Below are 26,591 nucleotides of genomic sequence, written 5' to 3' on the forward strand. Positions count from 1 at the left end.
GGATGTAACTCACTCTCGCTCAAGGACCCGTGAAGATGTCAGCGCCATGTGATCAGGGGCGGAGCATGCAACTCACTCTCTCGGTGAAGGACCTTTGATGACATCATAGTCATGTGATCAGGGGCAGAGCATGTAGCTCACTCACTCACGGACAAGTGGTCATTAGTACTTTGAGAGATTCTTTTCTGAAGATCAAAAAATCAAATATCTGTATAATTCAAAGGCCAAAACTGTTGGGAGCTAAGCCCCATGTTATAGTAACTGTATGGGCCATAACCCCACCCACAATGGCCAATGGCCAGAACACTTTACCTGTAAAAGGGCAGTAAGACTAACAAAATATTATTGTCCTTGGCCACTGCAGAAGAGGCAGTGTTTTGCCTGCATGCTGTTACTGCAGTGTGGGACCCTACTTTAGTTTGTCTTGACACCAGCATATGCGTATTTTCATGTACATGAATACCCCATTTTTGCACATGCATTGGCGTATTTTACTGTACTTTTTGCAGACACAAAAAAAGCACAGATGCTCTCAGCCATTGAAATCGCTAATTAGTCTAATGCGTTCTTGAATTTTGTAATTAAGCATTTTTGTACATGTCAAAAGTCTGAAAATTGCCCTGGCTGCCAGAGGTGCAAAGTGTTCAAAATTCTCTGGCAACAAAACAGTTAAAGGATGACAGCTTTAAGACCTTATTCACATTTGTGCTCATTTTTCCCTTAGTAGCTTCACTATAGAAACAAACTATGAAAATTACAGAAATGGCAGATCCAATACAAGATGACCACAAGTGCTGCCAAGTGGTTTCATTTCTAAACTAAATATGTCACTATTGTTAGTGAATGAAATATATTTTTTCGTTGTTCTGTGTCTGTGTGTCACACGTGAACCTGCCCTTATACATTCTAAGAATACTATCACAGAGCTGAACATTGTGATCCTGAGGGAAACTAAAGTCTACCCTTCACAGCTTTACAATAGTTAAATGGGCTTTTACGTTGCTTTCATTAATGACCTCACTAATGGACTTTAGCCTGCTCAGACATCTTTTAAGGTGATGGCTGACTACTGACAGCCAGACTCCTGCTCTAACTTCCAGATATGGAGAAACATCAGATCCTGGTAGTTTAACCCCTTACATGTCACCATCAATAGCAACTACAGCATTTAAGCAGATGACAGGGAGAAGGAGTTTCTTCAGTCACCCATTGGCTCCCCGCAGTCTGGTTGTAAGGTAACAATAGGTTGCCATAGCAGCTAAAAGTCTGACAAAGGCCTCCATGTCTGCCTCCATAAATAATTCAGAGTACTATCCTACTGATCAAACTATTGCAACTTCAAGTCTTCTTGAGGGACTAAAGAATAGAGTCAAAAAAGTTCAATAAAGTTTGATTTAAGATTTTTAATATTCCGGTTTAAAGAAAATATGCATTTTCTCCCCAAAACCCTTTTTCATTGGATAAAAAAATTAAAGAAAATTAAAAAAAAAAACACATAATAGGTATTACCATGTTCGCAACGACCCAGACAACAAAAATATTTCATTTATGTACCCCACAATAGTGCCATAAAAAAATACAACTTGTTCCCCCCCCCCAAAAAAAACCAAGCTCTCATATAGCTATGTCAACAAGTTATGGCTCTTGCAAAGGGATGATAGCAAACGCTTGGCCTAAAGAAAAAAATAGACTTGTCACGAAGGGGTTAAACAGCTGAATTTGTGGCTAATGTTTACATAGATATATAGAGGGACTAGAGACCACAGTCATATAACAAAGACCATGTATAGATACAGAAACAACCCATAACACAATTTTTGGAGAATGGAGAGATGCTACATTGCTGGTAAAAGATAGGAGAAAAGAGAGTAGCTCTTCTGTCCTTCATGATTTCGTAAAGCACTTCGCATACAGGAGCGCTCAAGTCTGATCATTATCTTGGAGAAGGCAATTGCACCTCATTAAATTTTCTTCATCTGGGGCCGCACATGAGAGCTGAATGCACTTCCTGAGCCACCATGTACGAGATACGCTATAAATAGCGGAGGTGAAAAACCCACTTTAATATGTAAGGGGATTTTAACAGGTCCCATAATATGATCAATGTTATATGCTGTCACATCCGGATCTCGGTAAGCTGTGTTCTTTAATAAGGTATTTGCACCCCTGTATTGCAAACTGTAGTACTGGCATATCCATGTTAATTACAGACTTTTTTATTGATAAACGTGTTGCGTCCACTTGGCGCACTATAGTGTCACCCCTCAGAACGGACGCAAGCATGTCCATTTAAAACCTGCAAACACTCTATAGTATTTGCACTACAAACTACACCTCTCCAGGAACAATAGAAGGATCCCTGTTCCTTACTAAGGAGGGAAAGTAGGGTAATCGTCCTGATAAGGTCGGCTCCACTGTCTTCATCTGGAACCTGTCTGTCCCTGATTAGGAACCTGGAGTGTGCACAAAACACAGGACACGACACTGTTCACACACACTGAACACAGAACAGGACTGCACATAAAGCACATGTCTGGGAATTTGCACAGACATAACATACATCGCTGTTCATACCAACATACCAGATTGTGCATACAACATATAACAGAAACCCCACCCAGAGCTCACATGCATACAGATGACCCTAGGTAGTCCAAGTGTACTCAAACCTCGCTGACATAGGGAACAGTGTCAGTCATCACACATCTGACACACACACAAGACAAGACGTCTGGAGGCCAACACCTGTCAAAGGGAAGGGAAGAGGGGGTCTGCATATGATAGAGATCAGGACTACAGGTGTCCAGACCATCTTTAGGGAAGGAGAGAGACACTTCAGAGAAGCATGCACACAGCAGTTCTGAGTGGGCTCAACACAGAGTGCACAGAGATACATACACAGTGATACATAAAGCACTAAAATGACCAGCAATCTCTCACAAGAGTTTGCTGGTATTTATCTACTGCAGAGTAGGGGGATTGGCTGGTCGAGAATACCCCAGCCAGCCAGCTCAATTAACCCCTACCTGTGAAGGTATGCACAAGGAAACCTGTAGATCAACAGGTCCCAGAAGCACAAACCTAACAAAAAGTTTTTGTTTTACTGCAAGTGTTTCATTTCAATGTTGTACCTCCAGGTTTCTGAGTGTATTGTGTAAGGCATGTGAAGGGAGTGTTAACACAAGAATAGTTAGTCCCAAAAATTAAGAAAAGCTCTGTAAAGAATGGAAGTCAGAGTTGTGACATGGCTGAATTTATGCTGTGTGTCCATACAGTACTATTCTAGCCTGTAAGAAAAGAGGCCAGCATGGAAAAAACACCACAAGTTACAGACCCAGGATACCTCCATGGGTGCATTCCATCTCAGCCAATGCTGTCTGCCAAAAGAGTTACCTCTTCTGCTTGTAAACAAGAGACTCTATACATAGCGAAAATCACAGAAAAAGAAAGGAGCTGCTTTTATTGACAAAACCCTGTATTATTTGATCACAAACTCAGCACAATTAAAGTGATGAAGAAAACTGCTAGTTTTTGTTCCTGCCAAAGTTTTTGTTAATAAAGTTCTGTTTCAGCAAGAGAGATGTGGTTTGCTTGAGGGTATGTACCATCCCACCATATGTTGCTTCGTCAGGCCTGCAACATGGCCCTCTGAGGATTTCTGCTTATAGTATTAGCAGACGTTTGGTGGGTTGATATAAAATAATGATGGCAATGGATTGGTTACTTTAGAAAAAGACAATTCTGTACAGATAACACGATTATTGGAATGCTAAATGTCGTAAGCACACTACATTATTACCATAGTGTGTTGGGGCTGCTGGGGCAATCAAGGTAGTGTAGTGGCCCAGCATGTCTATTCCTGGCCCCTCCATAAGTGTTATATAAGTAATGTCTTTTGTACATGTATCAATTTATGTTCTGTCACGTGGTATGCTAGAGACTATAAGTAAGAGTGATTTGGGTGTGGTAGCAGTTGAGTTTAGTCCATCACAGTGAGAGGAGTGGAGTGCTGGCCACATGGGGGTACCTTCAACCCTCATGTAGTGAAGAGTAATGGAGGAAGAGGAGAGGTATCCTAAGGACACCAATGCCAGGAACCTATAGAGAGTGAGGAGAAAGAGAGACTGAGAGAGAGCATGAGAAAAGAAGTCCAAGACCACCATGCAGAGGTACTGTGTTACAAGAGTGTCTGTGGAGTGAGCCTACCCCTATCTTCCTATGGAGAGTTCCCCTTACAGGAGCAGTACCTGACAGATAAGGCACACCTGCTGGACCGGTGTCATCCTGAGTTTCCTCCCTGACCTCCAACCGTCTGTTCTTACTTGCACTAGTGTGTTCCTGTTTTGTGTGATAATGAAGTTTCCAAGTAATTTTTGCCAGGCCCTGACCGTTCCCAGGGACTGAGGTACTTCAACCTTACTTGTATGTGAATTCTCTTTATTACCGCCGAGGGTCATACCAGTGGGTAAAAGGAATGGTGGCATCACGCATAGTGACGAAGATGTATTCCTGTTTTATCTATATTGGCCATCCCTCTCCTAGGGGAGTCTGGAAGAGGCCCAGCGCTGCTCTGGCCGAGGCTACGTGTGTCCCTTTCGGGAGGAGTCTGGTAAGTACCACCATGACAAGTGACCACTCTACCTTCCCAGCTCCTCAGCGTATGCCGCGTGTCCTGAGTCACCCTTATGGATGCTGCAGTAGTGATTGGCATGTATTTTCCTCTAAATAGGTTTCTTTCTTAACACAGTTTATTTGCCTTTTCAATTTTCATTAGCTTTTGTTGTGTTAAGATAAGATAACACTAGCTATTAATGGCTTAAGATAACTTTATGCAAAGTGTTACGACAGATTGTTGGGCACTTAAGCGCCCTACAGTTGTTCCAGCGATAATCACTCCTGTACTTTCACACCAAAGTAAGGATCGCTTAGTGAATGGAGGTGGAGTGGGTCGGAAATCACGCTGGTCGTTTGCCTCCATTTACAGTAAACAGGCAGTTGTTTACACAGGCTGATCATCATTCGATTTTTATGCCTGCAGAAACTGAACGACCAATAAATTATATTCATTGTTCAGTCGCTGCTGGCATTTACACTGAACAAAGTTGCACAAAAACGCAAAATAGACATTTTTGTCCCCTTCATTTGACAGTGGTGCAGCTCATTTCTTGCACTTTTGGCCACTATATGACACCATATGGCATTGTGAACACCACATATCGTCCTCAGATATGAACAGGATCAACTACTAATCCAATTGTTTTTGTTGGTTTACTTCCTAGCACCTGTTATTTAAATAAATGGAATCTAATCTGCCTTAGATGATGGAACAGCATTGCATAATCTGAAGGATTGACTTGTAGGTAAGGGCCCTTTTACACAGAAAGATATTGTTCAGTTTTTTATTGGATCGTGTGAAATCGACTGAGCAATGCACAATATTTTCTTTGCTTATCATTTGTCGTTCAGTTTGGGCAGGCATAAAAATCAAATGATGATCGGACCGTGTAAACAGGCAATCATCCTTCTCTGACCAACTGCCTGTTTACTGTGAATGGAGGTGGGTGGCCAGAAGTGATCTCTGGTGTGCTCCATCTCCATTCACTGAAAGATTATTGCTCCTGTGTGACAGCACAGGAGGGATAATTGCTGGGATGATTGCTGGGCACTTAAGCCCTATTTAGACTGGATGACGATCGGGCAAACGATGCCCCGCACTTGTCCCCACATGTACTGGCTAACATGCTTTTGCACAGAAGCAAGTATCGTTGCTTCACAGCGGAGCAGCTGGAGGAGATTTCTCTCCTCATGCTCCCCTGCCCCTCTCTTAAGTACCGAACAGCTGCTATTTACACTGAACGATCCTCTATCAGGATTTTATGCAGTTTAAAATCCTGAATGATGAGTGATGAGTGTAAATAGCAGCCGTTCAGTACTGAACGGCCGCTATGTTAAGTGAATGGAGAGTAGCAGAAGAACGCGAGGAGAGAAATCTCCTCCAGCCTCCCTGCTGTGAAGCAACGATACTTACTCCTGTGCATAAGCACATGAGCTAGTACATGAGGGATGAGTGTCGGGCATTGTTTGACCGACAGTCATCCCATCTAAGTGGAGCTTTAAATGTCCATCAATCAGTCTGTCTAAAAGTACCCTAACTCAATGTAAGCAGATAACAAATTTAATTATCGAAGATCAGTTTAGTGCACTACGCTGTGAAAATCTGAACCAAAACGACATGGGGAAGACATGCCATTGAGAGCTTGATAACAAACTGGCACTCCTGTAATGATGACTTATTGCTATATAGCTGTATACTGTTATAATTATTAGCATTATTGTTATTTTCTTATTTAGAACTGTATTTTAGACTTCACCGATTGAGGCATACAGTTCTTTGGCTGCATGCTGCTGTCATTATTTTCTCAACTGGGTGTCTCATTATGTCTACCGGGATATATTCTGATACTGTGATTACAGTTTCCTGTAACTAAAATGTAATCAAACCATTTAAAGTACTTTCAGGAATAATGTAGTTTCTTAAGCATCATGTATTTATTATTGTAACAGCACCATGAATATGGTTCTCTACTAAACTTGCAGAATTTGTACATAAACTAAGTATAACAAATTATTAACCACACATTTTGAATATGGCAAAAACATGAAACAAAAATTTAGTGAAAATTCAGATTTGAAAATTTGCAACTTTTTCTCCTTTCTTCGCAAATAATTACAATATGCCACTAAAGATTGTTTAATTTTTTCCTTCTTCCTCCAGCAACTGTTTCTCCTTAGTAATTTCTCTGTAATTAAAGCCAAGATCCACCTAGTAGTTTCAAGCGAATATGTCACAATCTTTTTGCTGCTCTCTCTGAGGGCAACATAAGGTAGTACCAGTCATGTTAACTACAGTGATATGTCTGCTGTATCTATCTCTGCAGAAGTTTCAGAGCAACTTGCATTTTATTAGTAGCAGTCACACAGAGAGAACTAGCCCTCAATATTCATGAGCTGAGCCTAGTCACACCCACGCTGCCCTCCAGCCACTGCTTCACAGCTATGTCTATATGTATAGTAGTATAGTTGGTGGAGCTAGCCTGCAGCTCATAAATATCAACATAGTAACATAGTATGTAAGGCCGAATGAAGACAATATCCATCTAGTTCAGCCTGTTTATCCTCCTATGTAGTTGATCCAGAGGAAGGCAAAAAAACCCAAGAGGCAGGAACTAATTAGCCCATTTGAGGAAAAATTCCTTCCCGACTCCCTAATGGCAATCAGACTAATCCCTGGATCAACCCCTAAGGCCTCATGTCCACGGGGAAAATCAGATCCGCTGCAGATTCTCCATGTAGAATCTGCAGCGGGTCCCTCCTGCCCCGCGGACATGAGCGCTGAAAATAGAAATTTAAAAGCATTTACCTATCCGTAGCGGGCGGCGAAGGTCAGCTGTTCCTCACGGCCGGATCTTCATTTTCGGCCGGCGGATGAATTCCTGACGCCGGCGGCACGTCGCCGGCACGTCGTCGACGTGCCGCGCGCATGCGCCGGGCACATCCGCCGAGCCGAAGCAAGGGAGATGCGGCCGTGAGGAAGAGCAGAGCTTCGCGGCCCGCTGCGGGTGAGTAAATGCTTTTAATTCCTATTTTAGGTCTCCCGCGGATCCGGACGGCTTCCATAGGCTTCAATAGAAGCCCGCGGGAGCCGTCCCCGCGGGAGACCCGCATGAAAATGGAGCATGGTCCAGATTTTTTCATGCTCCATTTTTTTTTAAATGCCTTTTATTGACGATCCGCGGGTATTTATCTACCCGCGGGTGGTCAATGCATCCCTATGGGGTGCGGATCCGCGTGCGGGAGATCCGCTGCGGATTTTAAATCACATTTTGCCCGTGGACATGAGCCCTAATAGTTCCTACCTGCCTGTATACCCGGATTAACAATTAACCTAAGATTTATAACCTATAATATCCTTCCGCTCTAGAAAGACATCAAGTCCCCTTTTAAACTCCTCTATGGATTTTGCCATCACCAGCCATCCTCAGGCAGAGAAACTACTTCCTGTAGCTCTCTGTGTCTGACTGCTACTAATAAAATGCAAGTTTTTCCCAAACTGCTGCATAGATATATACAGCAGACATATCACTATAATCAAAGTGACTGTCATTACTTATGCTACTCTCTGATAGAGCTGTGGAAACATGATGACATAGACCTTTTAAATAGGGTTTTATAAGGCCACTATCAGAGCAATATCAAATGAGCCTGCCAAATAAGGAGTCCGCTGTTCTATGCACCACTATAGAATTGAACGGCAAAATTTCATGTGCAGCGATTATAAGGCAGAGTTTGATTCATCAAGATTTGGACCACTTGCATTTATTTTAATGGGAGTTGTATACATTTGTATATAGTGAGCAACTGCCTGTGGGGGCAACAAGGCAGACAAAATGTTGTCATTTTTTGACTCTACAATTGTGTGATGTTAAAGGGGTTGTCCCGAGGCAGCAAGTGGGTCTATACACTTCTGCATGGCCATAATAATGCACTTTGTAATGTACATTGTGCATTAATTATGAGCCATACAGAAGTTATAAAAAGTTTTATACTTACCTGCTCCGTTGCTGGCGTCCTCGTCTCCATGGTGCCGACTAATTTTCGCCCTCCGATGGCCAAATTAGCCGCGCTTGCGCAGTCCGGGTCTTCTCCTCTTCTCTATGGGGCTCCGTGTAGCTCCGTGTAGCTCCGCCCCGTCACGTGCCGATTCCAGCCAATCAGGAGGCTGGAATCGGCAATGGACCGCACAGAAGCCCTGCGGTCCATGAAGACAGAGGATCCCGGCGGCCATCTTCAGCAGGTGAGTATGAAGACGCCGGACCGCCGGGATTCAGGTAAGCGCTGTGCGGGTGTTTTTTTTAACCCCTGCATCGGGGTTGTCTCGCGCCGAACGGGGGGGGGGGGTTTAAAAAAAAAAAACCCGTTTCGGCGCGGGACATCTCCTTTAAATCATAGCTAATTTTTCAGATGACTTTACAGAATAAGCTGCCATTTGTGTGTACATGAGGAATAACATTATTTATGGCCATTATATGACTTATATCCTGTACTTGTCACCATTTCCGTCTCTGCAGACTGTATCTCTGATTTTCCTTCCTCTCTGAACTGCTGGGAGGAGTCTTCTGTTACTTTTTCCTCTATATCCTGTGCACAAATAAGATTCTACTCTCTAACAATCTATAAAACACACAAAATAATATCAGCATGGAGGATGCTGGAGAAGCACTGAGCTGGTGAGATCTGATTCCAGTACCTATAACACAGTAAATCATCATTTACTGTTAGTTCCGGAGTACCTTTTCTTAGATCTTACCCGGGGAATCCACGCCGCAGCGCCGGCTTCGCCGAGACAGATTGGCTGTCCCGTGTGGACAAGATTTTTGACAAACCTTGTCCACATGGCTGGAAGAGATTAGCGGCCGCAGGTGGATTTGACGCAGTGAAATTCCAGATGGAATTTCCGCGGCAAATCCGCCCTGTGTCAACCCAGCCTTAAAGTAGCCCTCAGGAGAAGCACAGTGGGTCCAAGACAGCAGCATTGCAATTTGCTTATATTGTTGCTTATTTATAAATATTTAGTTGGAATAACAGAGGAATTGAACAATGTAGAGTTACAAGTAAAAATGCTCCAGAATTTTAAGTGGGGAATGCAAATAGTTACTAAAACAACTGACCTGTCAAAAATGGAGATACAGTTTCTCTTGTGATTTTCTGCATATACTGTAACTGCACAAAAGTAAAAATTAAATAGGCCATAGGCTTAAGAGGACAGTATAATTGTCTTGACTTTATGTATTCAATTTGTATATTTAAAGTACTTATTGCATTGCTTTATGTATATATAGGAATTGTGTGTGTAGAGAAATCGACACAACTACTAAAATGTCAAGGAAAATAAAGGAATTCTGTTGCCCGTAACAGTTTTGTAGACTCTAATGAAATTGTAAACAATAAAAGAGCATGCGTTTTTTTTTCCCTTGAATGTCAGGTTCATATAGTAATGTTACATAAGGCAAGGGACGCCTTGAACAACCACAATATGCCTTTGAGTGCAAATGTATGGTATAGAGGTTTAATTGACTATATTATTTTAATGCCTTCACCTTATTTTGGTAAGGAATGCTTAAATGGGACATAAAATTCAAAATATATCAGAAAATTAGAATGCAGAATTTTCATTGCAAAAAAACTCTGCATTTAATGAGACTGAGTTGCAATACTGGACACGTGGAAAGGAGTATTTATGGTCCTTAAAAAAGCAGACAGTATTTTTCTGAGACAATCCCTTTAAAACCAACAATAGATTTAAAAAGAGAGCAAGTCTAAAGCACAAATTAATTAGGTATGGATATCTCCAATGCTAGAGTCAATGAAATATATGTGTGTAAGGGAGGGAAGGAATGGCAAGTGACAAATTTTCCCCCACAAAAGTCATTTTAACTCCTTAGTGACTAAGCCTATTTGCGTCCAAATGACTAGGCCAAATTATGGTACTCTCACGTGTCACTTTAACATAGAATAACTCCGTAAAGGTTTTGCATATCCAAGTGATTCTGACATACCTTTTTCACCACATATTGTATTTAATTTAGATGGTTAAAAAAAGACAGATAGAATTTTTGCATATTAATTAAAAGCGCCAAAATTGGGAAAATTTTTAAAGGATTTTAATTTTTTTCACATTTTCAACTGCAATATGTCAAACATGTGCAAATATGCTATGTACAATTTTTTAACAAGATATATATTTACATCTGTTTAATTTATTTTGGAAGCACATTGAAAATTTTTTTTTTAAACCATTTAAGAGACGTACAAATTTAACATCAACATTTGGAGGAACATTTTGTTTTCCTACACCAAGCCAAGATTACAGAATGATAGATACCCCCATAAATGACCCCATTTTAACAACAACACCCCTAAATATATTCACTGAGGGGTGTCATTAGTATTTTGCCACCACAGTTTCTTTTCAGAAGGTAATGCTATTTAGAGGAGAAAAAATACAATTTCATATTTTTGCAAATATGTCATTTTAAATACAGTTTTTTCCTATAGTGCACATAAAAATGAGGATTTCCATCCCAAAATGGATAGCCCCAGACATTTTGCTTGAAGGTGTTTCAGGCCCTATAGCACACTTGTGGAGCTCATGAGCAGCCAAAACGACAAAGAGCCCCCACAAATGACCATATTTTGAAAACCAAACCCCTTAACGAATTTATCTAGGGGTGTACTGCGTATTTAGACCCCACAGTTTTTCACTGAATCTAAGCAAAGCAGAAGGAAAAAATTGTGATTTTCATTTTTTTTGCAATTGTCATTTTTAAAAACAGTTTTCTTGTACAGCACATGTATGAATAAAGACTTTCACCCCAAAATGGATACCCCGTTTGTCCTGTGTTCAGAAACATACCCATTGTAGCCATTGGATTTCAGGGCACACTGAATAAATTCCAGGCCCCACTGTTCACTTATGCAGAAGAAAAAAATTGACTCCCTTAAAACAATCCCCCCACCTCTTTTTGGTATTCCCTAAATCTTTGATAAAAGTAGTGATGTAAAACTCCTCCTGCCATGCTTGCTGCAAACACAACACTTTTTTGGGGGGTATTTCTTGACCTCAACGGCAGGGATGGGGTGTAAAAAATGGCGCTCTGTGAGGTTTCGTAATCTTGCTGAGGTGCGTCGGTCTCACACAGAAGGCACTCAACTAGTTACTCCTGGAACTGTAGGAAGGCAAGCATTCCTGTGGACTTCTTGTAAATTACGTACTACAGGTAGCGATCTGAATAATGCCAGGCTCACACAGCCGTATGTGGAATCTGCTTGCGGAGGCCCGCAACAGGTCCCAGCTGTGAGCCTGGGCCATGGCTCTGTGTACGGTTGCGTAATGTACTGCACATAACTGCATACTCATGCGCAGTACTCATTTTTTGTTTGTATTGCCCACGCTGTCACTTAGCGATGATGCGGGTAACCCGCAGCCCATACACAAGGTAGTTGTGTATGGGCTTCGGGTATATGGGTTCTATGTTGCAGATATCCTCTGTAAAATAGAACATGCTGCATTCTGTTTGCTGTGAATGGATTACGTAATTCCAACCCTCTACTTAAATTTCCTGGGTCCTGCACGTGCGTCCGCCATTTTGCTGACGGTCGCATTCGCAGAAGCCTGGGTAAGGTTCACGGATAAATCCGGGGACCTTTGGTACGTAATTTCTCCTCACGGATGCAATGAAAAATCTCCCCTCACGGATGCAATGAAACTTTTACTTTTAATATAGCTTTTTTTTAAATTTTACATGATCACTGCTATCCATTGGTTTATGACGTTCAAGTGTCCGGGGACCGCATATCGCGGCCTCTGGTGACATCTCCCTGCTCTCTGCTACTCTAGCTAGCCGGGAGCCAAGGGATTTCTAATTTCCTGCGCTCCTCGGCCTTCTGTGCATGCGTCTGACATTTTTCGTCTGGCGCTCCTGTGCAGACGACGGCATCAGGTCTTTGCAGGACCAGAACGCCATGGGACATCACGGAGGACGAAGGTAAGTAGTTTTAGCTCCCCTCATGTATCCGATCCCTGAGGGGAGAAGAAACTTTAATTTTATTTAACTTTTTTTACTGGATAACGGTGATCGCATCACTGAAGGCCGAACACCACAGCCCCCCATGACAGCTCCAGGCAGTAGCCGATTACAGAGAGCTGTCACCTGCACAGACACCGCGGTTTTAATACCCAGGGCGAGAGTGTTTTTACTGCCCTGGGAATTAAAGCCCAAACACCCAGGATGTGAAAACACATATGGGTGGTCACTAAGGGTTAATTTATAATATATGGCATGTTTATTGATGTTACTGTGCCCTTTATATTGTAGTATTGTATTACTGATTGATTTTGTATCCCACAGAACCTGGGCACTTCCTGGAATGTAGCATAAGAACTGGCAAACCGTAGTCTCAATAGTGTCACTATTTCCTGTGATAGTTGATCACAAATCGCAGAAAGGCTACCAGTAAAATATAACCTTTAATTACTATGACGTTAAAAACCACCATTAACCACAATTACATGCGTTGTTATCTCAAGTTCATTGTATGACGTATGGAGATGCTTACATGCTTCAAAAACACACTGTAGGATTTATTCAAATCCACACAATATATACTCTCAGATTGACTTATTTCTTGTAGACATATGACTACTTAAAGAAGTCTTGTCCTGTTCAGTTTGTGCTATTAAGCAGTCACAGCATGCTCCAATTTTAATTACTCTATGGCCTTTCCATTTTCAATCAACGCCTTTCACATGGAAAAATGATACGTATGTTATTCCCCAACCCTTTACACTTCAAATTTATTAACACCTACTATTTCTTTCTCAATGCCACATCTGCCTATGATTATTTTTTCTTCATGGAATGCTCACAATGATGTATCCTCATTCCGCTTACCTCCATGCTGAAATAATGTAATAAAGATACACTACTAAAAAATATTGATGCTTTTGACAAATCTCTAAAGGTTTCCTCCTCTCCAGCAAAACCTAAAGCTCAATTCTTCCAGTTATTTTTGACATTAACATATTTCATGTCCAGCAAATAATATGAAATGGGTCAAAAGTTCAAAAGTAAGGTAAAACTATAAAAATATTATGAAATTTTAATCTGAAGTGAAACAATAGTCTGAATTTATGATTTTAACCAAAGGGCTTTTTTTAGGGAACATGTCAAGCCGCCCTTCAGCACAGAAAGCAAATTATGTGAATACACATATAGTATATGTCAATATAGGGTGAGACAGTTTATGTCCAGTCTTCTAGGCTAATCATGTGGGCCTTTATTTTAATTTTTCATTTGTTGGGTGGTTTTTATTTAAACATAATAAAGGTTTTATTTTAGAGATTACAACTAGTGCTAAAAGCCTTGGGTATTTAGTTGTTTGCTAATGCTCAGCATTGGATGTTGTCCTATGGGTCACACCTTTTTGCTGTTCTCTAGTTTGGGAGATTGGTGCCTCACAGCACAAACTCTTCAAGTACAGATTAATGCAGCAAAAAACAAATAAGTGTGACACCAACAGTCAGGGCTCTTATGCTGGATCCAGAGTTGGCAACTTGTACAGGATGACTGGCACACTGGACAAAAAAAACCATACCACAGCATTTTGATATGCCATTCAATACCCTCTGGTGTACACCTAGTTGGTCAGGGGTTCATATTATAGCAAGAAAATGATCCAAAACATACTTCAAGGTTATGTCAGAACTACTTAAGAAAGCAAGAGGCCATTAGAATTCAAATAATGGAATGACTGCACAGTTTCCCCATTAAGCTTGTTTGGGATGAACTGGCCAGAAGGATGAAAGCAAAGCAGCCTAGAAGTGCAGCAGATTTGTGGGAGCCTTTGCAACAATGTTGGTAAGAAATTTCTGAATAATATCTGAATTCAGTTGTAGAAAGAATACCTTGATTTTATAAAGCTGTTAGGTCAGCTAGAGGTGACTACTTTGAAGAGTCAAAAATCTGGATTTAATTTGGTGAAAAAAAGTTAATCCATTTTTTTTATTCATCTTGTTTATTTGTCCTATGCTTTCATTTCAAAGTAAATTTGAGACATTAAACTATCAGTAAAACATGGGAAAATTGTTATTAAACTTTTGACTGGTAGTATATAAAGCTAGGCTTGCCCTTTGCAAGCTTCTCTTAACAGATTACAAAAAAGGCAACAAAAATTAGGCTATCATATTGTAAAAATATGAATGAACCGTCCAGATTAATGGCGAAGAATGTAGCACTCTTCTGATCAAGCACAAGTGTAATGGATAAACATAAGATTCTAAAATTTTATACTGCCAAAAAATAGCTGATAAATTTACTGACTTCTAACATAGACAGCACAATCTGGGGGAGGATCCCTAAAATCATACTGGAAAAAAAACAAAATATGTAAAGAAAAGATCAAAATTGCTAAGGAGGAGGCAGAAAAACTGATCGCCAAACAGAGCAAAAACAACCCTAAACTATTCTTCATTATATTAAGAGTAAAAGGATTTACACTGAGAGCACTGGCCCTTTAACAAATAATGCAGGAGAAATCATAGAAGATGATGGGGGGAAGGCAAACCTACTAAATAGTTTATTTTCAAGTGTATTCACGAACGAAAAGGAAATGTCACATAAAATGCAGGGGAATAAAATGAATCCCTCGCAAAATATTACATACCTAACACAGGAGGAAGGGCAGAGCCAGTTAAAGAGGATTAAAATTGATAGATCCCCGGGCCCAGATGGAATACACACAATGGTTCTAAGGGAACTAAGTAAATATTCGAGGGGTTTCTGAGAAGCGCCATCCTAGAAAACCTGAAGGAGAACAACGGAATAACTCCTCACTAGCATGGATTCATGAGGGGTCGATCATGTCAGACCAATCTGATCAGCTTCTATGATGAAGTAAAATCTAGGCTGGACCTGGGAGAGTCTATTGATCTCGTATATCTGGACTTCTCTAAAGCATTTGACACAGTGCCGCATAATAGGCTAATATACAAAATGAGGCAGCTTGGATTGGGCGAAAACATGTGTATCTGGGTAAAGAACTGGCTCAGAGATAGAAAGCAGAGGGTCGTAATAAATGGTTGATACTCTGATTGGTTTACCGTCGCTAGTGGCATGCCACAGGGCTCAGTATTAGGCCCCATTCTTTTTAATATATTTATCAACGACCTGATAGAGGGAATGCACAGTAAGGCCTTAGTCAGACGGGCGTTTTTTCACGCGATTTGCGGATCGCATGACGGATGCGCATCCGCAAATCGCGTGACCGGTGCCCGAAAATCGCCCGAAAATCTGCTCCTACCGCGTTTCATTAGAAACGGGCAAGAGCTGTCCAGCGCATTGCATTCAATGGAGCCGGCAATACAGCCGGCTCCATTGAAAGCAATGCTCTGCGGGCGAGTGTGGGATGAATTGTCGGGAAGGGCTTAAATATATAAGCCCTTCCCTGCAATTCATCCAGAAAAGTGTTAAAATAAAAAATATATATATACTCACCTGCTCCCGGCAGCCGGAGTTCCGCGCGGCCGGCCTGCAGTGGGTGTGAAGGGGGTGTGAGTCAGACCTGCCCCCTGATTGGCTAAGGCCTTAAGTATAAATATTTGCATATGACACAAAATTATTTAAGACAATTAATACAATGGAAGACAATGTACGGCTACAAATGGACCTAGATAAGCTGGGGGCTTGGGTAGAAAAATGGCAAATGAAGTTCAAGGTTGACAAATGTAAAGTTATGCACACGGGCAGGAGAAACGGATGTCACCAATATACACTGAATTGGTTAGTGCTAGGAAAAAGTGTGATGGAAAAAGACCTGCGGGTACTAGTAGATTGTAGATTTTACTGGAGTAACCAGTGCCAGTCAGCTGTTGCAAAAGCAAATAAGGTCTTGGGGTGCATTAAAAGAGGTATAGGGGCGAAGAACAAGAACATTATTCTTCCACTATATAAGGCACTCGTCAGGCCCCACATGGAATACTGTATGCAGTTCTGGACACCGGTGCTCAGGAAGGATGTTGCAGTGCTTGAGGGGGTTCAAAGAAGCGCAACTAAATTAATACTTGGAATGAGGGGACTTTAATACCCAGAGAGGCTATCAAAATTGGTATTATTTACCCATGAAAAAAGATGGCTAAGGGGCGACCAAATAACTATGTATAAATACATTAGGGGACAATACAAGGATCTCTCCCATGATCTGTTTATACCCAGGACTGCATCGGTAACAAGAGGGCACCTCTACGTCTAAAAGAAAGCAGGTTTCATCACCAACACAGAAGGGGGTTCTTTACTGTAAGAGAAGTGAGACTGTGGAACTCTCTGCCTGAGGACGTGATGATGGCAAAATTCCTAGAGGAGTTTAAGAGGGGACTAGACGTCTTTCTAGAACAGAAGGATATTACAGGATATAAACATTAGGTGACCAGCAGGGCTGTTGATCTGGGTCTTAAAGACAGGTAGAAGCTATCAGAGGTTGGTCCAGGGATTATTCTGACTGCCATTATGGAGTCAGGAAGAAATATTTTCCCTGAAAGGGCTAATTGGCTTCTGCCTCTTGGGGTTTTTGCCTTCCTCTGGATCAACAGGAAGTTGAAACAGGCTGAACTAGATGGACATTGTCTTCATTCGGCCTAACATGCTATGTTACTATGTTAGAACTCCCAAGCCCGCAACTGAACTTACTGATGAATTCTTACATTCTCTAAACCTCCCAACTCTCTAACATTCTCAGTTGACTGAAATGAACCCTTTGCCGAAATAAAAATTATTCAAGCAATTCACTCAAATTAGATAACATATCAGGCCCAGCTAGGTTTTAGATTAATATTTCAAAATGTTTCATATAACTTTAACTCCATATTTATATAACCTTTACAATATAACAATGAATAAGAAAGCTATTACTCAACAGGTCCATCAAGCAACAATTTTAACGCTGCCCAAAGCAGGAAAAGCCCTAGACACATTAGCCATCTTCAAGACTATCTCATTAAAACCAACACAAAGATCTATGCTAGGCTAATATCACATAGACTCCTTTACATTATCCCGTCATTCATTAAACCAAACCAGGTTGGAGTCACTAAGGGCAGACAGGAAATCTTTCTTCATATGGTCTATCCAGACAATGCATGTGTATGTTTCCCAGCACCAACTTACACTCTCCTTACATATTCCCAACATGTCCTTAGACCCATGGCTTAACCACGGAATAGTATCTTTAGATGATATTTCTCAGATTTAAACTTGATTCCATTCTTTTTGTTAAAAGATTCATTTCAGCTTTCTAAGTCAGATTTATATAAGTGTATACCAATCTACCATCAAATCCAGAGTGCTAAAAGCCACTTAGTTATTCTTCCTAAGTAGGTAGCATCTTTTTTTCTACCCAACCTAACAAGTTTAACTAAAGAACAAAAAAGTTTTATAATGTTCTAACTAAAAATATTGCTAATATACGACACTGCGACACTGACTTTAGAATGAGATTCCTTGAAAACCATTAGGGGTAGGGCAGAATTCTGGGCACACAAATTTACAGGGAACACTATCAAAAGCTTTTAAGTAGGTGGCATTATACACTTTTTTGAAATTAACAAAGCTATACCCAAACTCATCCCTTTTAACCTGGAGAAATTGCAGTTCAGTGGGTTCCATAGTCCACATATTTTGCACCTCTAATTTCATATGGGCCTTTTGGGCAAATATTCAAGTATCAATCTCCAGTTTGGCCTAAGTTCCTTGTCCCATGGGCCTAGAATCTGCACTGCCCTGCTGGGAATTAAGAACATTCCACCAATTAATAGGACTTTAATTTGTCATGTACTTTACGCTGCCAAGCTAACTCTATCTAGAAACTGGAGGTCTTATACCATCCCCTCCATAACAGATATTAATGAGATGGCGTCTACCGATTTTCTTCATGATAAAATGATTGCCTTACAACAGAGTTCAATCAAAAAATTAAATTATGCCTGGTCTCTATGGTTGCAGAAATTCCACACATTAAATTATATATTGTCGCAACATTTATTTCTATGCATCATTTTTTCAACTCTGCTACATACAATCCTCCCTCTTCCCCACATGTTATTTTATATTTTGTAGTATTGGCTATGAGACCACTCGGTTCATGTTTACTCTTTTTCTTCAGTGCATTCAGGCATGTATCTATGTTCCGGAATGCTTTTATACACTAAATTAATACATTGTGTGAACTCACATGTTCCTTTATTCTACATTGTAGATGTTTGTATCTCAGAATCATGTTATTTGGTAAATACATGCTTGGTTTTGCGCTATATTATATTTGGTTTTGGACCCATTGCTTTCAACTATCTTGTATTCAAAAAACCTTTATTAAAGAATTGTTAAAAAAACACCTTGAACAATTTATCTCTCAAATGTTCATAACTATATTTAATTACTTTACTAATCTCCTTACAATAGCAGTATAGTATGCAAATAATCAAAAGGGAGATGACCTCACCTTGCTAATACCCTATTGTTGGTCCCCCCTGAAACATATAGTACTACCCCCCTGATAAAGGCAATCTATAGAAAAACCTTAAAGGAGATGTCCCGCGCCGAAACGGGTTTTTTTTTTTTTAAACCCCCCCCCCCGTTCGGCGCGAGACAACCCCGATGCAGGGGTTAAAAAAACCACCCGCACAGCGCTTACCTGAATCCCGGCGGTCCGGCGTCTTCATACTCACCTGCTGAAGATGGCCGCCGGGATCCTCTGTCTTCATGGACCGCAGGGCTTCTGTGCGGTCCATTGCCGATTCCAGCCTCCTGATTGGCTGGAATCGGCACGTGACGGGGCGGAGCTACACGGAGCTACACGGAGCCCCATAGAGAAGAGGAGAAGACCCGGACTGCGCAAGCGCGGCTAATTTGGCCATCGGAGGGCGAAAATTAGTCGGCACCATGGAGACGAGGACGCCAGCAACGGAGCAGGTAAGTATAAAACTTTTTATAACTTCTGTATGGCTCATAATTAATGCACAATGTACATTACAAAGTGCATTATTATGGCCATACAGAAGTGTATAGACCCACTTGCTGCCTCGGGACATCTCCTTTAATGATACCCCAGCATTTTCCCACTGCTGCTACATTAAGATGTTGCTGGGCTATGATACCTAAATGCCACAAGGAAGAAAGGAACAATAAATTAAAAAGAGGGCCTTAAAGATCCATGAAACACATTCAAATATCCATAATCCCCTATATATATGTATATATGTGTGTGTACTAGAAAAAATGGCAATCACTCCATGCTTTCTAGTACAATACCATATAGATAATAAAAACCTCCTAAATATGCAATATCTTGCTAATGCTGCTTCCAATTCATTTCCCTGAATACAAAAGAGAAGCAAGCAACAAAAAACGACTGCGCTTATAGTAATTGGTGAATAGAGGGATAGAAATAAATTTATCCTACATGAAGAGGAGGAGGTATATTTTTTATTACTTGCTTCTCATTTTACCTCAAATCTCTTTTTGATTTTTGGCTCCCTCTACTGCTCTCCAATGTCATTGGCATAAAAAGGGTTGGTTTTCTACAAGCTCACCAGGACCACAGGTGCTAGTGGACTGGCCCAAGGTAAGCCCTTCTTCTTTTCTTTATATATATATATATATATATATATATATATATATATATATATATAATTTTTTTTTACTACATGTTTCGGAGAAGCTGTCCTGCTGACATCTGAGGACAAAAGCACCTTGGTTCATTAGAGAGGCTATTTCAGCAAATGCCTAACATTCACCTAATTCAGTGTTCACCGGCTGTACTTTTTCACAAACCAACCATAATTTGTGTAGTGGCACACAACCACAATCTCTGCCTGCGTAAAATTAAATTGAATGGTTAGTGGCTATGCTCACAGTTTTGCTTGTGTTATAGAGTTTCTTTCAATGCTCCATTTTTTGTTTTTCCATCCGTGGTGAGAACAAAAAGGTTACTTCTAGAGCTTACCCGTCGTCATGCCACATAACGTTAACTATGTGAAAAACAAATATACAAAAGTATGCAAATCCATGCCTGCCAACAGTTGTCAACTGCGCATTGTTAAAAGTCAATGCAAAATAAAGCTTCATTGCAAACTGCAACCGTTTAAACCTGAAGGAAATGACTATAACAAAAATTGGTATTTTTGTTACTTTTCTCCAGTGCTGCAAAAAGTAAAAACATTAGCATCATTAAGGTTGTTTTGCAGACTATTAACTTGGAGGTGGGTGCTGTTGCATAAGTTGGGTGGATTTATGTTTCGGTCACATTGGAGACAAACAGATTGTCACAATAGTGGTTCTGCTTCCCTGAGAATAAGTTAGTGTGCTCTAGCAGTAAAGACGATTTTGCCTGTCTGTATAAGATTCTTGCAAGTGGTGAGAGGTGTGCCTTTCTTTATCATTACTGAGTTCCCTCGCCTTAGAAGACTCTTCAACACGCTGGGTGGCATGTCTTCCTCTAGCAGCAATTAAACAAGCATCTCTCTGTTGTGTCAACTTGAGTCTTCTAAGTGTGGCGTGTCTGAATCTATCCAAAGATATCCTCCTCCCTGTGTACAGATGAGTCAGTAGCTCTCCGGGATGCATGTCGAATCTTGAGAAAGACAGGCTTCCCTTTGGGAGCTACTTTCATTTTGTCTATGTAAGTGCATCCATTTGGCGGCCAGTGTATTTTGTTTCAATGAAGATATTTTGCACCAAAGCATTATCAGCAAAAAAAAGGGAAAAGCAATCATAATCAAAAGAAATAATAAAAAGGCAAGTAATGAACAAAATTAGCCCCACAGTATGAAAAGTAAACATTGTTGTCACTGAATGCACATAATGTCGCAGATTAATGAAACTGTCAAAAGAGAAATTGTTTTTAATGTCTATAGCAATCAATCACAATGCAGCTTTTGTTTTGTAAGAGTACAAAGAGAAGTGAAAGCTGTACTGCGATTGGTTGCTATAGGCAACAAAGACAATTTCTCTTTCTGATAGTTTCAAAAATCTTCCACATTGTTACCCATAGCATAAAATCAAAGTGCAGCTTTCATTTCTCTTACACTGTGATTGGTTGCCTATGGGAAAAAAACACAGTTTCTCTTTTAGAAAGTGTCATAAATATGCCTGAATGTTTTTCAAGGAACTATGTAAATTACAAATGGAAATACAGCATTAGATTTTCTATTATTCGTAGGCATATATCTCAATTTAAATAGCTTCAAACGTAGAGTTTAAATCACTTAGCTTTCATATTGAGGGAACGACATGTTTTGGGTGACCTTGGCACATAAATATTGTTACTACGTTTAAAGTACCAAACAGATTTTCATTAAACAAAGCCTATAATACTACCCAATAATGTAACTACATGATAAAGAAACCACATTAAAATCAGACCAGTTCTTAAGTTATAAGTGAACACAAAGACATATACTACACACATAGAAAAAAAATAGATAAATAAATATAAATATATATATATATATATATATATATATATATATATAACTAAATGACCTTTTTATTGATTTAAAATGTACTGCCTTTAACCTTCATTTATGCCTTAGGTTTCATATGCTTTGTAATGCTACATACTTAGTCTTTTACAGTCAAATTATGAATGATGTTGTCTAGCTATATGCTGGAGTTACATATGCTACTAATATATTTGAAGAAAACAAATCACTGCAATTTAATGAAATTCCAGAGGCAACTCTCAAACAGGGTAAGGGTCTACTTGGGGAGCATGCATGCCATTTTATACCTGTAACAGCCCTGTACTGTCTTACAACGGCCTGCAACCTCTGGATTCATAGAAATGACTACATAACACCATATATCTCTACAAACCGTGAGTTTTCTTTATCATCTTGTTTTATATTTAGAAACACCTTTTAATCCTCCTGCCCTTTGCCATCTTTTGATATACATTCGGGATCAGGAGGGGTATCATCACTCCTTAAGAAGAGCACCTGGAAGGTGAGTGAGGAGACTTATAAGAGCTCCTCTGGGTAATCTATGCAAATAATAGAGATGGAACAATACCTCCGCAGCGCCACCTATTGGATGGCAGCATTCCTGCATGGATTGGGAATTGAAAACCAAGTCAGAATCCGTACACAGACAGCTGTTTCTGGCTTGGCTAGTGAGAGTCCTACTGCACACTGAGGAGGGGCAAACACCCCGGAACAGCTGTCTGTGTATGGATTCTAGCTGGGTTTTCAATTCCCAATAATTGTCGTCTAGACCTGTATAAAGGGTCGGACATTGATTTGCAGAAATGCTGCCATCCAATAGGTGTTGCTGCAGAGATATTGTTGCATTTTTATGATGTTGTTACGAATTGTGATGTGTATTGTGTATCGTTAATGTTATTTAATAAAGTATAGTTTTGTAAGGCCTCATGTCCACGGGCTAAATATGATTTAAGATCCGCAGCGGATCACCCGCATGCAGATCCGCATCCCTTAGGGATGCATTGACCACCCGTGGGTAGATAAATACCCGCAGATGGTCAATAAAAGTGAATTGAAAAAAAATGGAGCATGAAAAAATCTGGACCATGCTCCATTTTCGTGCGGGTCTCTCGCGGGGACGGCTCCCGCAGGCTTCTATTGAGGCCTATGGAAGCTGTCCGGATCCGCGGGAGACCAAAATCAGCATATACACACCTGCTCCGGAACTTCCCTTCTTCGCGGCTTCATCTTCTCTCCATTGCGGCCTGATCTTTTTTCTTCAGGCTGGCACATGCGCGCGGCACGCAACGGACGTGCCGTGCACATCCGCCGGGCTGAAGAAAGAAGATCCGGTCGCGACGGAGAGAAGATGAAGCCGCGAAGAAGAGAAGATCCGGAGCGTGCGAGAGGTAAGTTAATTCTTATTTTCAGTGCTCATGTCCGCGGGGCAGAAGGGACCCGCTACGGATTCTCCATGGAGAATCCGTAGCAGGCTTGATTTTCCCTGTGGACATGAGGCCTAAGAGTTATTATTGCAGATGAAAGCATGACAGTACTGTTTCTTTATGAAAAACCGCATGCAAGAATTTTTAGTTCAGAATGTTGAAAACTATTTAGTTGTACAACTCTCACCATCCTGGCATTTACTGTCCCTGGGGCTTAGGACAACAGCAGTGCAGATAATGCCCAACAGGCAGAACACCAGTAACTGTCTGGCAGGAAGACTGACTATATTAGAGTGGACCTAATTTCTGACATCTTTAATTAGAAAAGCAACAAACAAACTACCCAGAGAATAGATAATTACTGGATAGTAGAGGCAGCATAATCTGTAAACTAAAATGCATTATGTATGAGATGAAAACAAGAGGTCTGGTTTTTTTTTTCAGAAAAAGTGCGATATGGTGTGTCCAGTACTGCAGCACAGCTTCATTTGCTTAAATGGGGATAATCTGCAATACCAGATAGCCCATAAAAATGGCGCTGTTTCTAGATACAAAATAGACCTTTTTTTCTAATCCCATACAACCTTTTTAAAGGGATAATCCTATCTGTCAATGCTATGGTATATCATTAGAATATGCCATAACAATCTGATAGTAGAGATCTTACTTCTGGGACCCTGGTCCAGAGAATGAAGGGATTTGACATTTCTTTCACAAAGTAGTGTTCCTGATTACCCGTGGATGTGAGGCATTTTTCATGCAAAAACTCCTTGCATCATATATGGGAAATTCCGATCCTCTCATGTGAGTTTCACTTGTGATAGCGATCAGAAGTGTTTCCCATTGATTTTGATGGGAAACTTTGCATCGCACTCGCATGCACGTCATACAATATGCAAGAGCCATGCAATATATTAAGGGTCTCATTGATATCAGTAAAGATATGTTAATTATAGCTATGCCCCATTTACTCTAAAGATCATGGGGGTCATGCTCCATTGATCTGTAAATGATGGCATATTCTAGTGCTAAAATTTGACATTTGAAATGCAACTATAACACTGAGTAACTGACTGCCATTTCACATGTCATCGCTGCAGTAAACAAAGACTGGATTCAGGGTTTCCTAGGGAGCTTTCTCTTTCTGCCATTATACAATGGCGCCATCTGCTGGCTAGAGCCAGTACTGCGGTATGTGACATGCTGGAGAGGCCCCCAACAGCAGAGAGGCCAGTAATTTACAGTAAGAATACCCTGACGGACGTCTTTCGACTTCTGAGCTGTACAACCTTCAATCAAAATGTCTTTAGACGTCAGACATTGGATTGGAAAGGGTAAAAGGTAATACATAACTTTTAACACTTGTACAGTTTATGTAAAAGAAATTACAGGAATGGAAAAAACCTCTAAGGTGAAGCCACACATGGCCATGTTTTGGCTCAGGTGCAACAACACTGCAGCTGTAAACCACGCCTGCATGAAGTTTTATCTCAAATTGACACAGTTTTCAAATATTCCTCTATGTCTAAAATTTTATTTTTCTGATAACATCTGTTTTACCTCTAAAATCATGGATACAAACAAATATTTCAAAACCACACTGATTGCTGTTAATACCGAATAAGCACAGCCCTTACATATGGCTGCACCCATAAACTCCATAGAGGTTGCAATTATTCCCTGCCTAGCAAGACATTTTAGAACCAATTCTAGCTACAGAAGTAGCAATTGTTAACATGACCGACACACTGTGATAACTTAATTTACAGCATTGTAGTACATTGTAGTTAAGTAAGTAATGCTACATCTGTATATTTTCCTGTGTCTGTCAGTTGTAGGCTCTTGCACACTGCATTTTTGACCCTACCCACCACACTCCTCTATCTTAGGTTTCCATCTTCTATGCAAAAATTCACATAGGGACAGAAACTAGGATTGAGCCGTAGGGTTAAAAGAGTACCTGCACTTTCAGTCTGGAGCGCTCGTGTTCTGTTGGTCATTTTCATGTCCTTCAGCAGCTGAAGACGGTCCCGTATAGCACTTATATGGCGCTATATGGGCCTATCTTCAGCTGCCGGAGGAAGTCGAAAACAGCTAACTGAGTTCAAGTACGGTACTCCAGCGTGAAAGTGCAGGTACTCTTTAATGTTTTAGATGGATAACCTGTTTCACTAGGTTTACATCCCTGCCAGTCTTTTTTGCTGGATAGAAAAGCATAGACCACAAATGACAGGGATGGAAACCTACTGTAGAGAAATAGAGACCAAAGTGGTCTCCATCTCACCCAATAAAACCTTTGGTTTTGTTCTTTTTTTGTCTCTATGTGAATTTCTGCATAAAAGTCGGAAATGGAGGAGTGGTAGAGACAAAGATGTAGTGTGAATAGAGCCTTACCCCTATGTTGTGTCAGTTGTCATAAACAGCAGCCTTCAATTCAATGATATATCAGCAGAATATCGGTGTATTGAAAATGCCTTGTAACTTTGCACTGTGCATGCGTATTATCAGAATTCTCCATCTGCTAAATGACACTATGTAAAGAAATTGCTGCTGAAGCGGTTTCTAAATATACCCATGTAAGCTCAGCAAATATCCACTAACACTTTCATAGATAGATTTCATATAATGAATTTGATACATAACATTCTGGTGATAAAGTCTCTCACAGAAGAAATTAGATCCAGCTACAAAGTGTAATTAACTTGATAGTAATCATTGTACAAATAGAAATGCTAGTTGCACATCACCTTAATATCAGAAGGGAACTCCCATGTTGATTGCTTGCTTTCCAAGTTTATCCATATATTTGAAATGTGAAAATTTCAATCTAGGAACAAACACAATTAGAATGTTTACAATAATGTATAGAATATATAAACAAAAATGGATACATACATGGATCAGAAACCATTAAAGGGCCACTCCGGTAAAAAAAAATCATTCATTATGTAGCTATACCCTTAGTATATACAAGTCAGCTATTATTACTTTGGTTAGTTATTCCTTTCTATTTGAAACTCCTGACATTTTTTCCTCAAATGGTCATGTGATCTCAGTTC

General features: G+C 40.4%; 1 protein-coding gene across 1 annotated transcript in view; it reads right to left on the minus strand.

The window, feature by feature from the left end:
- Positions 1-26,357, minus strand: part of CNR1 (cannabinoid receptor 1) — a 77,911-nt gene extending 51,554 nt beyond the window's left edge. Inside the window, exon 1 of the mRNA XM_066590591.1 lies at positions 26,280-26,357. The gene's annotated coding sequence lies outside the window, so the exon portion shown is untranslated. The remainder of the gene's footprint in view (positions 1-26,279) is intronic.
- Between the last annotated feature and the right edge of the window lie 234 nt (positions 26,358-26,591).

Source organism: Eleutherodactylus coqui, chromosome 1 (assembly GCF_035609145.1).
Source record: "Eleutherodactylus coqui strain aEleCoq1 chromosome 1, aEleCoq1.hap1, whole genome shotgun sequence".
Classification (NCBI taxonomy): Eukaryota; Metazoa; Chordata; class Amphibia; order Anura; family Eleutherodactylidae; genus Eleutherodactylus; species Eleutherodactylus coqui.